The sequence below is a fragment of the Vicugna pacos genome, chromosome 9, assembly GCF_048564905.1.
Source record: "Vicugna pacos chromosome 9, VicPac4, whole genome shotgun sequence".
NCBI classification, from domain to species: Eukaryota; Metazoa; Chordata; class Mammalia; order Artiodactyla; family Camelidae; genus Vicugna; species Vicugna pacos.
Window position 1 is genome coordinate 7,570,891 of NC_132995.1, and position 19,465 is coordinate 7,590,355.

Consider the following 19,465-nt stretch of genomic DNA (forward strand, 5'->3'; position numbering starts at 1 on the left):
TCATGAATCAAAAATAACCACAGCGAAAAGGCAAAAACCACCCAAGTGTCCATCAACAGATGAACGGAAAAACGAAATGTGGTGCATTCATACACTGGAGTACTATTCAGCCTTAGAAAGGAATGAAATTCTAGTACGTGCTACATTATCGAGGAAACTTGAAAACACTCTGCTAAGTGAAATCATCTAGACACAAAAGGACAAATATGGTGTGATGCCACTTATACGAGGTTCCTACAACAGGCAAATGTGTAGAAACAGAAAGTAGATTAGAGGTTGGCAGGGGCTGGTGGGAGGGGAGAATGGGGCGTTATTGTTTAACAGGTACTGAGTTTCTGTTTGGAATGATGAAAAAGTTCTGGAATGAATAGAGGTGACAGTCGCACAACACTATGAATGTACTCAGTGCCACTGCAGCATACACTTAAAAAGGGTCAAAATGGTAAATTTTACATTATGCATATTTTACCGCAATTTAAAAAAAAACCAATAACGGAAGGAGGGTAGAGCTCAGTGGTAGAGCAAGTGCTTAGCACGCACAAGGTCCTCGGTTCAATCCCCAGTACCTCCATTAAACAGACCAAATTACCTCCCTCTTCCAAACTTCCCCCTAAAACCCAAAAAACTGTTTAAAAAAAGGAAAAAAATTTTTAAAGAAGTTAGATTTTATGTTATGTGTCATTTACCACAATAAGAGTCACTGAAATTAAAATTAAAAGAGAAAAAGACAAAAAAAATAAAAAAGAGGGATCACGGATGATGACAAAGTGCCTGACCCAGGCCACTGGGAGGATGGACTGAGATGGTGACACCTGGAGATGGGCAGGCTTGGCTTTTGGTTTTTGTTTTGTTTTGGGGGCTAGGGGCAGGTAGCAACTTGGCGTCAGGTGTATTAAGTTTGAGGTGCCTCTGAGACAACCCAGTGGAGAAAACAGCAGCACAGGGCGGAGACACCGTGCCCATAACCAGGGGGAAGATAAGTAAAATCTCCTCCCAGACCCGCTCGCCCTTAATTCCTCTACTGACTGCTGATCGGGCCAGGCCCCTCTTGGTTCCCAGGACACTACATCCAGCCCCACAAGGAGCGTCCTACGTCCCGGGCAGGCCCCAGTTCGGTCCATCAGTACATTCTCCCTTCCTCCCTCATCACCAGCCGCGGCGCAACACAGACTCCAGACTCCCAGCTTTCAGAGAACAGGCTTCCAGAAGCCTCCCTGCCCACTCCTCCCGCCCACCAAGCTCTCTCGCCTTCAGATCCCATCAAGGCTCGACACGGCTGCTCGCTCCGCATTGTCTGGCGAGGAGTGCCGAATCTGAATAGTAAACACCCCCGAACGTAGCCAAACGGGCACAGGCAATGTGCACCCTGGGGTGTGGGAAAGCGGGAGACACGATATCTGTGCAGAGGTCCATGAGCCTTTATTCAAAACCCTTGGGGCGAGATGCATTCCGAAAGGCAGACCTTTTCTCAGACGTCACAAGGTGATGATGGCATTTGCGCATGTCTGTTACGCAACACCTGGACACCCACAGCTCGCTCCGGGTCAGCACCCTGTCATCAAACGCTAATATTTCTGCAGCCAAACAGATGAATATTCACACGGAGCGCAAGACAGACTATAAATAGCCTGGCTCGGGCAGGTCCTGCTGCCTGAGTCACCGCGAGTGAGCTGCTGCTACCACTGCTGGTGGAGGCAGTGTCATCTCGATCGCGCTTCTTGATTGCTGGCTGTTGTAAGAAGGGAAGAGTTTTTGTGCTAAACCTGGAGAGCCCCCTCCCCACCCCGAAAGACCCAGAAGCGGGAAGTCCATGAGCTTGGGTCAGATGTAGCTTCAAATCCCTGCTCTGCAATTTTCTGACTCAAAACCACCCACCTCATTTCTCCGGGGTCTCAGTCCTGAGGGATTAGGAAATATCTGGCTGGTGCCTATAAGCCTGAAATGAATAACAACAACAACAACAAAGGCAGTAACAATAACCACAGCTAACCTGTCTCGAGCCTCGCTGTGGTCGAGAGGGCCCTGGGCTCCGGGTGGCCGTCATCTCATTGACGGAACCCTCATCACCTGCCTGAGCAGCAGCATCTGCTATCATTTATCCTCTTTTAACAGAGGACCAGAGTAGCCTGCCTGAGGAAGAACAGGGCTGGGGCTCCAAGTCCAAGTTTATCTGATACAGATCTTAAAACATGTCCCAAGTTTGGGTCATGCCTGCCCCCAAGGTCAGGTCGACCCATTCCCCGGGCTGATCCCCTCCCAACCTGGAGTTAATTTAGTCAAACAACAACCCGGGTGTTGTCAGCTTCTCATGGACTCTTCCAAACAAGCCCCAAGAGGGAAGTACTACTATTTGACTCCTCAGCTGTCCCCCAGCGTGTTCCACATGGGTGGGGAGCCCACACACACGGTCCCCAGACAAATACAATGCAGTCCACCTCCTGCCCTGGCCAGCTCCCACGCCACCCACGATGCGCTAAGCCTCCTTCCACCATCTAGGATAGCCTCTGGCCTCTCTTTTTTCAGTTCCTCTGAAAGCTTCGCCCTCTTTTGAGCCCAGAGGCCACTCTAGAGGCTGCTCTGCACTTCAAGGACCGAGAGTTATTTAAGCAACAGAACCTGGGTTGATTCTCGCCAGCATCACTCAGGTCCAGCCCAGGCCTGGCACCAAGCAGTCACTCGACAAATCCTGGCTGCTGTATGCAAGGGGTGAGAACAGTGAGGTCTTTCTGGAATGCGATTTGGCAGGGCCGACCCAAACCTCAGCGCACACTTCCCTTTCTCTTAGCTATTCCTCTTCCAGGAATCTGGCCGGTAGAAACACTCTTGCACAAGCCACTGCAGGTGTGGACACAAAAAAAGTCAGGTCGGATCACTCCCTGGCTAAAAAGTCAGCCAGGGCTCCCATCTCACTCAGAATCAGAGCCCAAGTCCTGGTCAAAGATGCAGGATGGAAACTCTAGGGTAACACAGAGATGGTGTGAATCAGCTACAGCTTGCTCCAATGAATCTAAGGGAGGCAGGAAACAAGGGAAAAAGGAGATAAACAGAAAACAGTGAGACGGAAGATTTAAATCCAGCACATCAGTGATGTCGGCAAATAGGAAGGGTCTAACCCTGCACCATCCGCTCGGAGCAGTCTCACATGACTTCCCAGCCCTTGAAACAGAGCCGGTCCAATGAGATTTTCTGAGTGTAAAATACACACTGGACTTCGAAAACTTGGCGTGAGGTGGGGGAGAAAAAGACTGAACAAGTGTTGACAAGAATGTAGAGGAATCGGAAACCTGGCGCTTTGCTGGTGGGAGTGTGAAATGGTGCAGCCACTGCAGATGATAGCTGGTTCCTCAAAAAGTTAAAAACAGAATTACCAAATGACCCAATGATTCCACTCCCAGGTATATATCCAAGAGCACTGAAGGCAGACTTAGGTACATGTATGCCAATGTTTTTAGCAGCACTAGTCACAATAGCCAAAAGGTGGAAACAACCCAAGGATCTATTGGTGGATGAAGGGAGAAACACGATGTGGTCTATGTGGACAACGGATTATCATTCAGCCTTAGAAACGAAGGAAATTCTGCTGCAACATGGATGGACCTGGAGATCATCATTCTAAGTAAAATAAGTCAGAAAGAGAAAGAAAAATACCATATGATATCACTTATATGTGGAATCTAAAAAAAATGAACTTACTTACAAAACAGAAAGAGACTCACAAATACAGAAAACAAACTTATGGCTTACCAGATCGAGCAGGGGGTTGGGAGGGATAAATTGGGAGCTAGAGATTTGCAGATACTAACTACTATATATAAAATAGATCTACAAGTTTATACTGTATAGCACAGAGAACTGTATTCAGTACCTTGTAGTAACCTATAACGAAAAAAGAATATGAAAACGAATATATGTATGTACATGTATGACTGAAACATTATGATGTACGCCAGTAACTGACACAACACTGTAAACTGACTATAGTTCAATTTGAAAAAAAAAAGGAAGGGAATTCTGATAGATGCTACAAATGCAATGACTATCCTTAAAGACATTATGCTAAGTGAAATAAGCCAGACACAGAAGGATAAGTGCTATATAATTCCACTTATATAAGGCACGAAGAGTAGTCGAATTCATAGAGACAGACGGTAGAACAGAGGTTGCTAGTAGATGGGGGAGAGGGGGAGGGGGAGTTACCATTTAATGGGCACAGAGTTTCTGTTTGGAAGGATGAACAAGTTGTGGAAATGGATAGTGGTGATGGTTGCACAACAGTGTGAATATATCCAATGCCACTGAATTAGGCACTTAAAAATGGTTAAAATGGTAAATTTTATGTCATGTGTATTTTACCACAAGTAAAAAGACTGTAAAATATCTCATTCATGACTTCTACACTGATTACATGTTGAAATGACTGTATTCTGGACGTAACAGGCTGCATAAAATATACTCACATTAATTTTCCCTGTTTCTTTCGACTAGACTGGCTACTGGAAAATTTTAAATGACATAGAAGTGGCTAGGATTTTATTTTTTATTAGACAGCACTGATCTCAACATTCCAATCATCAGAGGGAGACTGTCAGACTACATGCTATCTGCAAAAGACACATTTTAGAAGCACACTTTAAATATAAAGATGCATGCAGGCTCACAACAAAAACTGAAACCAAAAACAACATCCATACAGGACAGAGGTTACAAATAAATCATGGAATACTCTTAAATGGCTAAAAGAATGGGGTTCTAGACTGCTGCCATGGAAATCATTCCAAGACATTTGTTCAAGTTAAAAAGCAAGGTGGAGGGAACTACATTGTTGGTGGAAATGAAAATTAGTGCAGCCACCATGGAAAATAGTATGGAGGTTCCTTAAAAAAATAAAAATAAGACTTGCCATGTGATCCAGCAATCCCACTCCCAGGCATATGTCCAGAGAAGACTCTTAATTTGAAAAGATACATGCACCCCAATGTTCACAGCAGCACTATTTACAATAGGCAAGATATGGCAGCAACCTAAATGTCCATAGACAGATGACCGGATAAAGAAGATGTGGTATATACACATATATACACAATGGGATACTACTCAGCCATAAAGAGAATGAAATAATGCCATTTACAGCAACATGGATGGACCTAGAGATGATCACACTAAGTGAAGTAAGTCAGAGAAAGACAAATATCATTTATCACTTACATGTGGAATCTAAAATATGATACAAATGAGCTTATTTACATAACAGAAACAGACTCACAGACATAGAAAACAAATTTATGATTGCCAAAGAGGAAAGGGGGTAGGGGAGAGATAAATTAGGAGCTTGGGCTTAGCAGATACAAATTACTAGATATAAAATAGATAAACAATAAGGTCCTACTGTATAGCACAGGGAGCTATATTCAATATCCTGTAATAAACAATAATAGAAAAGAATACAAAAAAGAATATATATATATGACCGAATCACTTTGCTGTACACAACAAACTAACACAACATAGCAAATCAACTATACTTCAATTTAAAAAAAAAGCAAGGTGTAGAATAATTCATATAGCATGCGTGACCAAGAGGAAAAATATGTATGCACAGAATAGGAGGTCAGAAAGAACATACAAACTCCTCAGAGGGCCCTCCAGAGACAGCAGGAAGAGGGGACACTGAAAAGATTTTCATAGTGTTATATGTGACTTTTTTCCGTGTATAATAATTCATACAGATTTGCCCTCAAACTGGCAAACCCAAAAGAGTTAAGGAATCCAATTTTAGCCTCAGTACCCATGCCTCCAATCAAATTGCAGAACCCTTTAAGCAACTCAGAAATCATCCAAAAACCACACTACCTCTTGCTACTCAAATGGGTGGTCCCCAGACCAGAAGCGGCCCGGGCATCACCTGCCAGCCTGCTAAAAATGCGGGGTCTCAGAACGTCCGCAAACCTGCTGAATCAGACCTCACATTTTATCAGGCTCCCCGAGGGATTTGTGTGCACATTCAAGCTTGAGAAACTGTTGCTGTACCACACAGCCCGGTCTGTCTGCACCAGTAGGTACAGACTAAAGGCTGTCAGGGATAATAATAGCAACAACTGTGATAGTAATAGCAACCAGCACTTACAACGTGCTTATTAAGTGCCAGTCACTTGAGGGTACCCTCTCTCAATTAAATTCCACGGCGATCCCACCAGGTACATCATTTCGATCTAAGACCCCAGATCTGCAATTGCAACCTCCAAATATCTCAAAAAATCATCTTCCCCCTGCCCCTGCAGCACTTTAGTAGACAGGTGATGTCATCAATTAAACTTCCGAGAGGAAGGCATCAGGCCCCTCTCCCACATGGGGAAACTGAGGCTGAGAGAGGTGGAGCACCCTTGCTCCAAGCCCCCCAGCTGCCCCCAAGCCAGATCTGCCTCCAGAGTCCCGACCCCTTCCTTGCAGGCCTCACTGACTCATGCAGGCTCCTCACAAACTCACAAATACATCCGCTGTCTGGAGGAAGCTGGGGCAGCCACGGTTATGTTAATGAAGACACCACGGAGGGTGCAAAGGGAAAGAGGAGGGAGAGACGGTGCCCTGCTGGGCCGGGGCCTCCACTAGTGGAGCTGAGACCCAAGCTGGATCCCAGGGCAAAAGTGGGAGGCGGGAGGCGGGAGGGGAAGGGCAGCTTCCAGGCTGTGGGTTTTCTGGCCCGGCCCCTGTAACAGGCGAGCGGTGGGGATTTATGGCTACAAGCCTGGGCTCTGGGGCCAGACCACCCTCCCCAGGGGGCCTGCCCATTCTGCCATTTGGCAGCTGTGTAACTCTGGGCAAGTCACTTAACCACTCTGTGCCTCAGTTTCCTCATCTGTAAAATGGGGACGCTCACTGCACCCACCTCCTAAAATCCTAACATGAGTAAACAAGGCAGTACTTCTGAAGGCCCTAGACCAGTGCCCAGGGCCCTGCTGGCTGTTATTATTATTGTTGCTATGGTCACAATCCATGGAAAGCTCTTAAGTGGATTCACAACCTCCCTGAAATCGTTTGCCAAACGTTAGTTTGTAAAGCCAAGCGTGCATTTCTCTGGGGGAAAGGTCAGTGGCCTCCAAGCAGGTTTCCCAAAGGAACGGAGACCTCCTTCCCCCAAACTGAGAACCACCACATGCTCTGAAGACCTTGGCCTGAAAAAGTTACAAAGTGGCTGCCTCTCCCAGCTGGGGCAGGACTACCAAAGCTCCCCCCTCACACCAGCTGGTGGTACCACTTGCCTCACCCTCTCCACCCCACCCCCCATCCCCCAGGCCTCCCACTCCTCCCGTCTCCAAGCAGGGCCACCACGCTGGTCTCCTTAACACCTTCCCAACTGCAAGAACATCTTTCTTCTGCCTTCACACCCCTCTCGTCCTCACCACCTGACCTGTGAGGAAGCATCACTCTGGAGCCCAAACCAGCACCCACCCACCCCCGACTCTTCTAGAATCTTCCTTTGCTCCTTTCCTTTTCTCTAGGTCTGCTCAGATCCTAGAAGACAGATCCAAGGTGCTCCTTCTCCTTCCAATCTGCACAAAGGTCGCCTGGACCCTCGTTCATGCAGTGAACACAGCGTCTCGGCTTATTCTCAGTCAGGTCCAGAGGGTGAAGCCTGACATGGAAATAAACTGAGTGACAGGGACGAAGTTAGACAGGGTCAGCAAGGAAGGCTTCCCGGAGGAGGAGGTATTGAAGCAGAGGCCTGCAGGTCGAGAAGCCCAGAGACAGGAAGGGCTGAGAGAAGACCGCAATGAGCAGAGGCGAGGGCACAGGTGGGGAGGCGGGATCGGACTGGGGACGTGAAGAAAGCAAGGTGGAAGGAAGGGCAGGAGATGAGGTTAGGGAGATAAGCCGAGGCCAGACTAGTGGGGCTTTGTTGGGGCAGGTGAGGGTTACACTTTCACCTGAGGGCACTAGGGAGCCATAGAGGGTAAAAGATTTTTTTTTTCAATCTCTGGCTGCCAAGAGCTCCATCTATCTGCCTGCTTTCCTTCTATCCATCCATTCATCCATCCATCGATGAAGCCATTTTTCTCTCATGACCCCTCACCATATTCCAGTCTGGCTCCCGCCCCTACTTACCCACCAAATCTAGGAAATCCCTGCTTACGGAACAGCCATGTCCAACCCAGAAAGCCTGTCCTCAAGTCCATGTCAGCTAAGACCTTTCTAGAAACTCCCCTCCTCCGCCCCCTGCTTTGCTCCTGAGATGCTGAGCGCACTGACCCTGCTCCTCCTCCCTCTTCCTCTGTTTTGACCAAAGGAGCTTCTACCCCTCCCTGCACATGGGTGGTTGCCTAGGTTGACTCTTGAGCCTCTCCTGTCTTCTCCCTGGGGAATTGTCCCCATCCCTGGGATTTCAGGGACCACTCCATGTCACTGCCCCTTACTCGTGATACCTACAGGTCATTCATTCATCCCCCCTGCATCATTCCACCAGCCGAGAGGGTGTTAGAGCTTACTCTCCAGGGTTCGTACTCCCTAAACCACAGACACCTCTACAGCATCTCAAGAAAGGCACCTGCATCCATTCAGTTGCTCATGCCAATGACCCTGGATCACCCTGGACTCCCTCCATCAACAAAAACCAAAGCACCCCAGATCCCAGCACCAATGTCCCAGGCCTTCTTTCCCCATGAAGCTTCAACTGGCCTTTGTGCAAAGCATCCCTAGTTTCTCTCTGCTGGGAATGGCCTGGAGCCCAAAGTCTGTCCCCAGAAGCCCCCTCCTCCAGGAAGCCTACCGTGATACACACACCTACCTCAGTCCTGGCCTCCATTAGCCCAGCTGACACTCCTGAGATACTGATCTCACCTTGCAGGGAGGATGGGCGTGTTTGGGGCTTACCTCCCTCCCATTTCCCTGAGGGCAGAGCTCTGAGGCCAGGCACACAGAAGGCCTGCTGTGTGGATCTGAATTAACCAGTAGGATGCATCTGGATTCAAAGTGCTGCTCTGCCAGCAGCCAGCTGTGTAGCCTTGGACAAGTCACCTTTCCTCTCACTGTGACAGGGAGATGGAGGCAAGCTGGGGTAGGGGTGGGGTCTGGCGCTGGGGAGAACTCTAAGTAAACCATGATGACTACACCCCACGGAGCCCCAGAGCCGGAAGAAGCAACAGACAAGATGGACAAGTAGCAACACGGGGCGGGGAGTGGGGAGGCGCCTGAAAGCGGGTGCAGGATGAAAAAGACTCAGAAAGAGAAATTCAGCAGGATCCTCTATATAACGTCAAAATCCACCACACAAAGCAAACGATTTGCCAGGGCACAGAACAATCTGCCAGGGCACAGGGCCAAGGAAGGGACTGGGAATTAAAGGGAATTTTATACATACATGTAAATATATACGTGCATATATTTGTATGTAACATAAACATTTATTACATGCCTATTATATTGCTAAGTTTAAACTGAATATAAGTTATTATATACCGTATAATAATTTGTAACATATACAAAGGTGTGTGTGTACATATATTTTATTGTTTGCTTGCTTAAAGCAGACTTCTGGTAGGAATTCCCTTAACTAAAACTCCCAATTTTGCGAGTGTCTGGCCGGGGGCTCTGTAAGCCCAGAAGTTGGTTCAGGGTCTTCTGTGACAGAGGTACGGCTCTGTGCTTCATAAAGGTCTAAATGAAAAAACAGGACTGTGCTAGGGGACGGGCTTGGGGAGGGGAAAGGCCTGAGCAGATGTCAGGGAATTCTGCCCATCCGGCTAAGGAGACAGAAATCTGACAAAGAAAAACAGTTCCCCCTCGAAACAGCTTTGAGACTTAGGTAGCAAACTGCAGGCAGCCTGGTGGGGCCTGAGAAACCAGAAGGCAAGGACGGATGAGAGATTTCCTCCGAAGTTTTGATCAACTATGAGACCTGAGTTTTACCCGCTTTTATCATCTCTGTAAAAGGGAGTGCAGCCTACAGTCAACGGCTGCGTAGATCCAAAGGAACACAGCATGTGTGGCTTCCAGTCCTGGCTGAACTGGGGGACAGCACCTATACCCCTGTGAGCCTCAGTCTCCCATTGAGCTGTCACCGCTCCACTCCCTCTCTGAAGACACTCAGGGAGCAAGTACTGGGCACCGGGAGGCAGCGAGGACAGGATGGGCAACAGCCATGGAGCGAGGGTCAAGTGCAGCCAGAAGACCCAGGGCGGCCTGCCCAGGGTGAGGGGCCACTGCAGGCAGAGCTCTGCAGCTTTGAGGGGTGGGCTTCCTGAAGAAAGGAATCGCTCGGGGTGGGGTTTAATAAAGGGATGGGCCCAAGGGAGCAATGAAGGCAGCTGAGCCTAGCAGGGCAGTTGAGCAGGGGGTGTGGTTTGGAAGCAAGTGGGTCACACTTTTTGAGAAACAGAATAGTTACTCCAAACACAGGCGCTCGCCTTCGCTCTCTCCACCCCTGTGACATGTCCATCCTTCAGTCAGTCAGTCAGTCAGTCAGCAAACATCCATAGGACTCCTACTGTGCTCCAGGAACTGAGAACACAGGTCACATCACTTCCCTCCTTCAGTAGTTCAAGCCAGGCGTGAGGAAGGCTCACAGGACACCTCCTATATCCCAACGGGGCTAGGAGGCGGGGCGGGGGCCGTGGGGGGAGGACAGTGAACTGGGAGAGCATCCCTAGACTGACGGCTGAGGCTGGGAAGGGTACCCAGGGGAGGGGCGTTCAGATGAGACTTCCCTGGGGTGGTTGGCGGTGGCGGGCAGCTCAGATCTCTCTCTACTGAGAGAAAGGATGTAAAACCTTTCCACAGACTCCTGCTCGGTGATAAAAAGACAGGCACCACAATGACATAGCTGAATCTCAAAATAATGATGCTGAGCTGAGATGCTCAACCCAAAGGACCGCACAAATCTGCTAGATTCAAGAGGCAACACCGATCCACAATGACATGAGGGAACAGTGGCCCAGTGACCACTTCTGGGAGCGGGTATCGACTGGGCAGGGGCACAAAGGGACTTGCTGGCTGCGATGTGAACGTTCTGGACCTGGACCGGGTGTGGGTTACACAGGCAGCCACGTTTGTCAAGACTCAGGGAGGAGGACCCTTAATCTCTATGTCAATTACATTAAAGGAGAGGATGGGGGAAATATACACATACACATACAACTTTGATACATACAGATAAATATATACTTGCATATATTTGTATATAATATATACATTTATTATACTCATATTGCTAAGTCTAAATTTAATATTGTTATCATATAATGCATAATAATATGTAAAATATATAAATGTGTGTGTATATGTATTTCACTGTTGGCTTGTTTACAGGAGAATTCTGCTAGGAACTCCCTTAAATAAAGCTCCCATGCGAAAAGAGAAGCATGTCCACAAAAACGGGAGGTGACTGGGCACATTCCGAGGAGGGAAGTGAGGCCGCTGTGGCGAGAGCTTGCTAGGCAGAGGGGAGCCCAGGGGGCTTAGTGTTTGAGGATGGGTGAGGCACATGGAGGGAGGTGACAGTCAAGCCAACTGTCACAACCCTCATGTGAGGCAGGAGCTGTGGGCATCTGCCTGCCCAGCACCATGCAATGAACAAGAGACAGGCAGCACCCATTTCTGGAAAGGGGGCTCCCGGAAGCATCGATTGGCAGGTATCCTGGGGGAATGGGCAGCCCTTTGCCTCTAAGCTGCAGAAGCCACCTCCCCAGGGGTCATTAACAAGCCTCCAGCAGCCACAGACAGACACCCTCCCCACTCTGCTCCCACAGCTGCCAGGCTAGGACATAGGGGACACAGGAGGCTGGGAGGGGGGTCACCTAGAAGTCAGCAGCCCCCTCTGTCTCCTCCAAGAAACCTTCAACAAGAAAACGGGATGAAGGCAGCTGGGCCTTGCCACGGGTTCCAGGGACAGAAGGGTCCTCTGACCCTCTTAACCCTAGAAAGTGCATTTGGTTACGGCCCTCTTGGGGTACACACAGAAGTGATATCTAACTACAGTGACAACAGTGACCGCCACCTTCTGCCGAGTGCTTACTCTAAGCCAGGCACTTGCAAAACACTCTCCCCACACAGGACCTTGTTTAACTGATGCAAAAGCGCTGGGAAGACGCATCGATTATTATTCCTGCATTTCCGGTTCTCTAATCTGAAATTAGGGGAGGGAAGTGACCTGTCCCCAAGTCACAAGGTTAGGAGGGTCACAAAGAGGACTCAAGAACCCGAGTGGCTAGCCCAGTGAACCCTCACTGTCCATCCTCCTACCACCGGCCCAACTTCTCTGACTTGCCCCTTACGGGGATGATTTTGACACAGAATACCAGAACCTCGCCCATGCTGTACATGTCCAGGCATAAATCTCCAACGCTGTGTGATCAGAAACAGCCACCAGGGTGCAAGGCCCGGGGTGGCCAAGACAGCGACCTCACCAAGGTGCCAAAGAGGGGAACATAGATCAAAGCTCAGGGCCTCTGCCTTGGTTTCCTCAATCTGTGAAACAGGCTTAATGTTTCTTCCCTCTCAGATAGGACAGATACCAGAGGTGATGAAACAGATTCCATATACCAAAAATAACAATACCATTGGTATTAATAACAATAATAATAATAAATACACGGGGATGGGTGGGGATAGCTCAGTGGTAGAGAGCATGCTTAGCATGCACAAGGTCCTGGGTTCAATTCCCAGTACCTCCATTGAATAAAAAAATAACATATACATGATAATAATACAGTTGAAGTGACTTGAAGTCTGGAATTTGCTTAAAGGTAGTCCAGCAAAAAAGGAAAAAGAAAGTGCAGGGTAGGGGGTGGTCAGGGGAAAACAGTGATGCTGGCGATGGGTACTCGGGGGGTTGATATTCTTTTCTCTCAACTCTTGGAAGATGCTTTAAAATTTCCATGGTAAAAACTTAACAGAGGAGTACAAAAGGAATATATATATACACATGTAACTGAATCACTATGCTGTACACCAGAAATTAACACAACATTGTAAACCAACTATACTTCAATTAAAAAAATATATATATAACCCATCTTGTTCAAAAAGCTAAATAAAAAGTTAAAATAATAACAAGCAAAGTGAACCTTCACACCAGGACTTGTCTTAAAAGCTTTCTGCATCTTCACTCATTTAAACCTCACAAGCACCCCAGGAGAGAAGTTCTGTTACAGATTAGGCAACCAATGGGTGGGTATTTGATTGCTTTGGCCCCTGCCCTCCAATGCAAATGCCAACACTGACTGCCCGGGTTTTCAGGGGAAGGAGGCAAGGACTTGGGTATTTAATCCCACAGGAGACTTTGCTAGTTCGCTTAACCATCACCATCATCATCACCATCATCACCACATCACAGCCCCTAACATTTTCTGAGCACTGGCGACATGCCAGGCACTGTGTTAAGCACTGAACATCCATGAACCCGGAGGTGGGTCTCCTGTAACTGCCACTCTTCCCGGTGAGGCAACTGAGGCACAGAGCCAGGAAGCCCTGTCTTTCCCCAGGGCCACACTGCCACGCCTTATGCCAGAGCAGCCTGCTCTGTGCCCTCCGCTGCCGTGCAGTTTAGAATGCCAACAATGTCCCCTTTCGGGAAGACAATGGAGAGCTTTCAGAGTGGAGAAGTCAGCATGGGGCCCACGGGAGAACAGTAATCACCAGGAAAGTAACAGCAACATCAGATGCTCGTTCCCGAATGCCTACTGCCTGCCCAGCTGTGGAAAGCGCTGCCTCATTCAGCCCACACGGCCAACCTGGGAGGGAGCCACCATGGGCCCATTTTACAGACAAGGAAACTGAGGCCCAGGAAAGGATCACCTGCCCAGGGGCATGCAGCAGTTAAGTAGGAAAGAAAGCATTCCCTCCCCAGCCTGCCAATAAGGGGGGACAGAATTAAGGGGTTCCTATACCCTGGAGAAATGCCACAGAATGACAGATGACACCACCACTGACTGACCAGGCTACTTATGCACTTTACGGGTATTATTTAATCCTCACAACAACCTTCCAAAGGTAGATACTGAGATGAACCCATTTAACAGAGGGGAAAACGAAGGAACAGAGCAAGCAAGTTCCCTGCCTGCAGCCATTCAGCCAGCAAGCGGCAGAGCAGGGATTTGAACCAATGGACCATCAACTTCCAGCTCCCATGCTCTCGACCTCCACACCAAGTGGGAAGCACATGATGCAGGCCACAGGCAGGAAGGAAGAGGCAAGGAGGTCACAGGAGGCAAAGACAATGGGGCAGACAAGCTGGATGACTTGAGCAGGAGGGAAAATGACTTCCTTCAAGATGCAGCTGCATAGGCACCTCCTAAGAATGAACAAATGACAAATTGCAGGCTCCTGACCCAGCAATCCCACTTCCAGGAGTTTATTTCGCTGCCATACCCATTTTCCGATAAGATAAGTGGACAGGAGATGCGGGCCTTCCAGCTCAGTGCCTAGAAACTTTTGCAAACACCTCCAAGTCCACATTAAGTGAACAAGGATGGGCCCAAATGGGGGAATACAATGTAGCCAAGAAAAAGAGAAAACCCTCCATGGACCGTGTGGATCTCCCAAAGAGAAGAAATGAAAAAAGGCCAAGTGCAGAACAATAGCAAAAGTGTGCTACCATCTGCATGAAATGAATATTTTTAGAGATATATACACATACATAAGTGTGTGTGCACAGAACATTAGGACTGAGGAGTTGCCTCTGGAGAGGTGAGCTGGGGGACCAGGGATGCCCGGGAGGATGAAGGAGGAAGTTACTACGTTTGGGACTTTGAATATGCCCCAAGTGCACAGAAAAAAAGAGAAAGAGAAAGTTCCTTCTTCCTTGGAGCTTCCGCAGACCACTCAGACAGAATTCATCCAGCCCCCCAGTGTTGATGGAGCTGTGAAGACAATACTTATCTAGAGGGTCCTCCTAGATGGTGTCCCAACATCCTAACTGAGCCCCAGGGCCCCAGCACACAGTAGGTCCTTAGGAAGTTTAATTGGGGACAATTAAAAACACAAAGGATGCTTCTTCTCCAGTTTCTCCTGCCAACAGATCCCCGCCACCAGGAATATCTGCAGACTCAGTACACAAAACTAATTGTCACCAAACTAGAAATGTCTAAGAAAATGCTCTCTTCCCGTTGGGGGATCCTGCAAGCCACTGAGACACAAAGGCTTCAGTCCATGGGGATAAAACTCGAATGGTGGTGCTCCAGGCAGGGGAGAATTCTAGGCAAGGAATGAGGAAGGGATCCTTAGGGACAATTCAACCAAACATTTCCCATGTGTCTCTAGTGTGACACATCCCACACTGGGGAGCCAACTCAGGCAGGCCCTCCCGCCCTCAGAGAGAGGGGACAGACTTGGATATGAACAGTGGGTAGTGGGGGCAAGTTATTCTGATGGGGGGTGGGAGTGGTTTACATCGTGGATGTGTAATTCAGGTAACTTGCTGTCTCCACTAGGAGGGAGGGAGCCTGGTGGGCGAAAGACCCCAGAGACCAAGGCAAGATCACCAGGCCCCCCACCCCTCTCCCCTGAAGGGCGGGAGAGGAGAAAGGCAGCCCCTCACTGCTTTCCAAGCCCAGGCCGGCTAGAATGGAATGCCATGTTTTCCTGTTTCCAATTAACTTCCCCCCACCATCAGCCCTCTGCATTCTTGAGACCAGGAGTCAAGGCAGCCACGGGGGAGAGCTGGGGGGCTGGCGGGGACCCTGATGGCAGCTGGACCTGGGCTAAAAGGCAACCCGCAGGAAACTGGGGAGCCCCCCCCAACACTCCAGGACCCCTCCTGCCAGGCCCCAGAGCTTGGCACTAACCCCTTGGCCATTTCACAGCCTCTCAGAGGGACGAGATGGGAGACCCCACATCCCCTGGAAGGATGGAGAAGTCCCTGGAGGCCTCTGGGAATGAAGCTGGCAAAAAAGGGGGGTGGGGCCTAGGCCTATCACTTTTGGGCCTTACTCATGATTCCCTCAGTACACCCCCCCCCCGCCAAAATCAGTCCCTACTTTCAGGAAGCACCTAGAGAGACCTACAGCCAGCCCCTCTCCTCCTGCCCCCCACCTCCTGGAATTATTATTATTTATTAGGCCTGTCATCTCAGGAAGGAAGCTACTTGCAGGGGGTCCCTCAAAGTGTTGTCCCCCAGCTCTGGTGACAAATGTGGAGCCCCTCTCCAATCACATCCCCCAGCAGGCATCCCTCGGCCCTGCCGTCTGGCCTAGAGTCCCCTCTCAGACATGGTTTCCCCAGACTCAGTTTCCTCATCTGTAGAATGGTACGATCCCCTGTATCCCCTTTGTCACTGGATAAGCTGGGGCCCCCCATTTCATCTCCCTCAGTGTTGTCCCCAGTGTTTACTCAGCACCAGTAAGTGCTGAAGGGGTCCCAGTTCCGAGAGCTGGAAGAGGGAATGTCACCAACATGGAATTATTTACAGATGGCCCATATCCACCACAGGGAACTCCTCCAGGGGGATGCTTTCTGCCAACACCCCTAAAAGGCTCAGCACCCAGCATGCCTCCCCATCCCTACAGGCACACCATACCCCATAAGCTGAATGAGAAATAAGAATGACACGTTCAGATAATACTTTCAGCCACCTCGAGGTCAGTTAAGGGAATTATAATTATCCCTATCGGCAGAGGAGGAAACTGAGGGCCAGTGAGTTAAAGGAGCTGCCTAAGGTTACAGAGTGGGACAGGGAGTCCGATGCCCAGGCCAAGCAGAGAATGGGCAGGAAAGTTTTCTGCCAGCTGCATCACGGCGCCACGGAGGGTCACGGGGCAGAGTGACAACAGAGGTCCCCAACAGATCGGTTTCCCTCCCAGAAGGACAGAGGAACAGCAGTCTGGGCTGAGTCCCAGCTCAGGTGAAGAAGGAGGAGGATGACAGTAGGGCCAAATACCAGGTGCCCCCCAAGCCCCAACTGGCGAGACCTGGGGCCCCCTTCTCCCGACTCACACACCTCCAAACCTCAGCTCCTACAGACAAACGCTCTGCTCCAGCCACTAGGGAAACCATCCTGCCCTCAGGCCAGCTTCCATATGCTCCTTACCCCTTCTCAAAACCAGCACCCAGAGGCAGGGAAAAAAAATTCAGCGCCTCCTAAGTATTGTCCACATTTCAGACTCAAGTCAACTGAAATCAAAAGGACAAAGTGCCAAAGAGGGGTACACAGAACCTAACTGTTTTGAGCTGAGTTGGAGACAACTTGATATGGTTACAAATCGGGGCTGTGTGGCCCCTGGAAGTCACTTAACTTCTCTGAGTCTCCATCAGCCAGCCTGCAAAATGGGAATAACTAACTGACCCTAGTGTGTACGCACCTAGCAGTAGCCAATTTATAATGCTCTCTGGGTACAGAGATGTTATTTCTGGCTTCTAGGAGTGGGGAAGCTCTGGGGGAGCGTGGGGGGCTAAGCGCATCCCTTAAATCCCCATAGACGCTGACACGTGGTGGTGGTGGGGGTCCTGAGCTCTCCACCTCCTTCCTTATCCCACCACCCCAGAAGGTCAGAGTTGACTATCCCCCCATCCCCACCCCGGGCAAGGGGAGAGGTTGAAAGCACCAAGAATTTATAAATCTCAGGCCGTGGAGTCTGGGGTGTTTCTAAAAACTGTTTTCCTGACAAGCGCCGAGGGAAAGGAGGTGTGAGGGAAAAGCAAATACTCAATACGTTACATTCCGCAGGCTGTTATAGTATCGTAGGGCTGTGTGACAAAAAGGGCCGACTGTCCCGACAGAAGGCTGGGCGCACACTGCAGCCCAGAGTCTGGGACCTGTCACCCCGGCCTCCCGGGGAGAGCTGACACAGCGGCCTCTGACCCCACCTCCCGGGAAGTTCAGCTGCTCAGAACCACAAAGCAAAACAAAGGGGTGCGGAGAGGAAGGAGCCGCGGTGCCTTCCAATCACCGCTGGCTCCCGAGCCCTCCCGCGGCTTCTCGCCCCGCTCGCGGCTGGCCGCGGACCCAGGCCTGGGCCGCCCCTGGTCCCTTGTCTCCCGGAGGCCGCCCGTGACAGGAGCCGGAGAAGCAGCCGAGGGGCAGCCGAGGATGGGAAAACCAGATGGCTCCATCCCTCCTCCCTCCTCCTCCATCCCTCCCTCCGGGTGCCCGCGGCCTGGCCGCCCTCCGCAGGGGCCCGGGGAGGCCTCGGGCCCGGCTCGTCCGGGCTCACCCCAGGGAAAGGGTTGCCTTTGTCTAAAGGTCACCACCCGAGCGCGGTGCCCGGGCTGGGCCCGGTGCCTCCCATTCTCAGGCCGAGGGGGTGGAGATGGGGGGCCCGCCCCAAATCTCGGGAGATGACAGGGGTAAGGCTCACCTCCTTCCTCCCCCCATCCTCGGTAACGGCCCCCTCCGGGACCAACCGGCTAGCGGGGGAGGGGGTTAACTCCTTTCATTGCTGGGGGGGTGGGGGACCAAGTCAACTCCTTTCATTGTTTAGGGGCGGTGGGGAGGGGGAGACCCAGTGCCTCCTTCCGCATCCATCCCTCCCCGGCTTGCCAGAGGCCCCGTTTCTCGCCGGCACCCCCGGGAAAGATTTGAGGAGGGGGCGCAGGGGACGGGTGAGAGGGGGAGATGAAGGCTTGCCGGCTCCGGCCGGGAAATCACCATCCGCTGCCCCATTGCCTTCTTCTTCCCCGAAAGGCGGGGAGCAGGGCGAGGGGAGGGGGCCTCCGGGCCAGGGGAGGGGGTCTCCCCGCCCCTCCCCCCGTGGAACGTTAGGTCTCGTTTTTCCGGCGCTCCATTGTATCCCCGGCAGCCGGCGGGAGGGCCGGGGAGGCACCGGGCGGCGGGTTTGGGCAGAGGAGAAGGGGTGGGGGGGGTCCCCGCAGAATCGGGGCGGCGATGATGGTGGGAGAGACGCGGGGGGCGGGGGGGGCTGCCAGGGGTGGTGGGCGCCGAGCGAAAAAAGAGGCAGCGGGCGCTGCGCCCCGGTTGGGGGACTGAGTGTGTGAGTGTCGGGGGGGTGGGTTCGGCCCCGGCTCCGGCTCCCCCCACATACACCCTCGCCGCCAACCCCCACTCCCCCCTCGCTTTTGCGCCCTGTCACAGCCCCGACTCGCAGGTAGAGAGAGTTAAGAGATTTAAAGAGAAATTGCTACATTGTGAGAAACTCACCCTGATGTTTGAGCAGCCGTCGGCGCGGGGTCTCCGAGACGGCCCCGCACGGGCTGCAAAGGGAGGACCCAGAAGGGGCCGACCGGCCGGGCCGGTCAGCGCACTGCCTGATCGCATGGCGGCCGCCCGGCAGCCTCCGCCAGGCCCCTGCCGCCGCCCTGCGCCGCGGCCCGGGCGCCCCGGACCCGCGCCCGCTCCGGGGAGGACCCCTCGGGTTTGCAAAAAAAAAAAATTTTTTTTAATTAAATGCAAAAGGAAAAAAAAAAACCTTACTGGTTTTGTGTTCCGCCCCCCCCTTTCCTCCTCCTCCTCCTCCCTCCGCCCTCGCCGGGGGATGGGCTTGAGGGAGGCCCCGCCCCGCGACTCGGCAAACCAGCTCCCGTT

At 51.1% G+C, this 19,465-nt stretch overlaps 1 protein-coding gene across 2 annotated transcripts in view; it reads right to left on the bottom strand.

The window, feature by feature from the left end:
- The window catches only part of BICRA (BRD4 interacting chromatin remodeling complex associated protein), a 74,345-nt gene extending 55,106 nt beyond the window's left edge, over positions 1–19,239 (bottom strand). For both annotated transcript variants that reach the window (XM_072966760.1, XM_072966759.1), the window contains exon 1: positions 19,082–19,239. The gene's annotated coding sequence lies outside the window, so the exon portion shown is untranslated. The remainder of the gene's footprint in view (positions 1–19,081) is intronic.
- Positions 19,240–19,465: the final 226 nt, after the last annotated feature.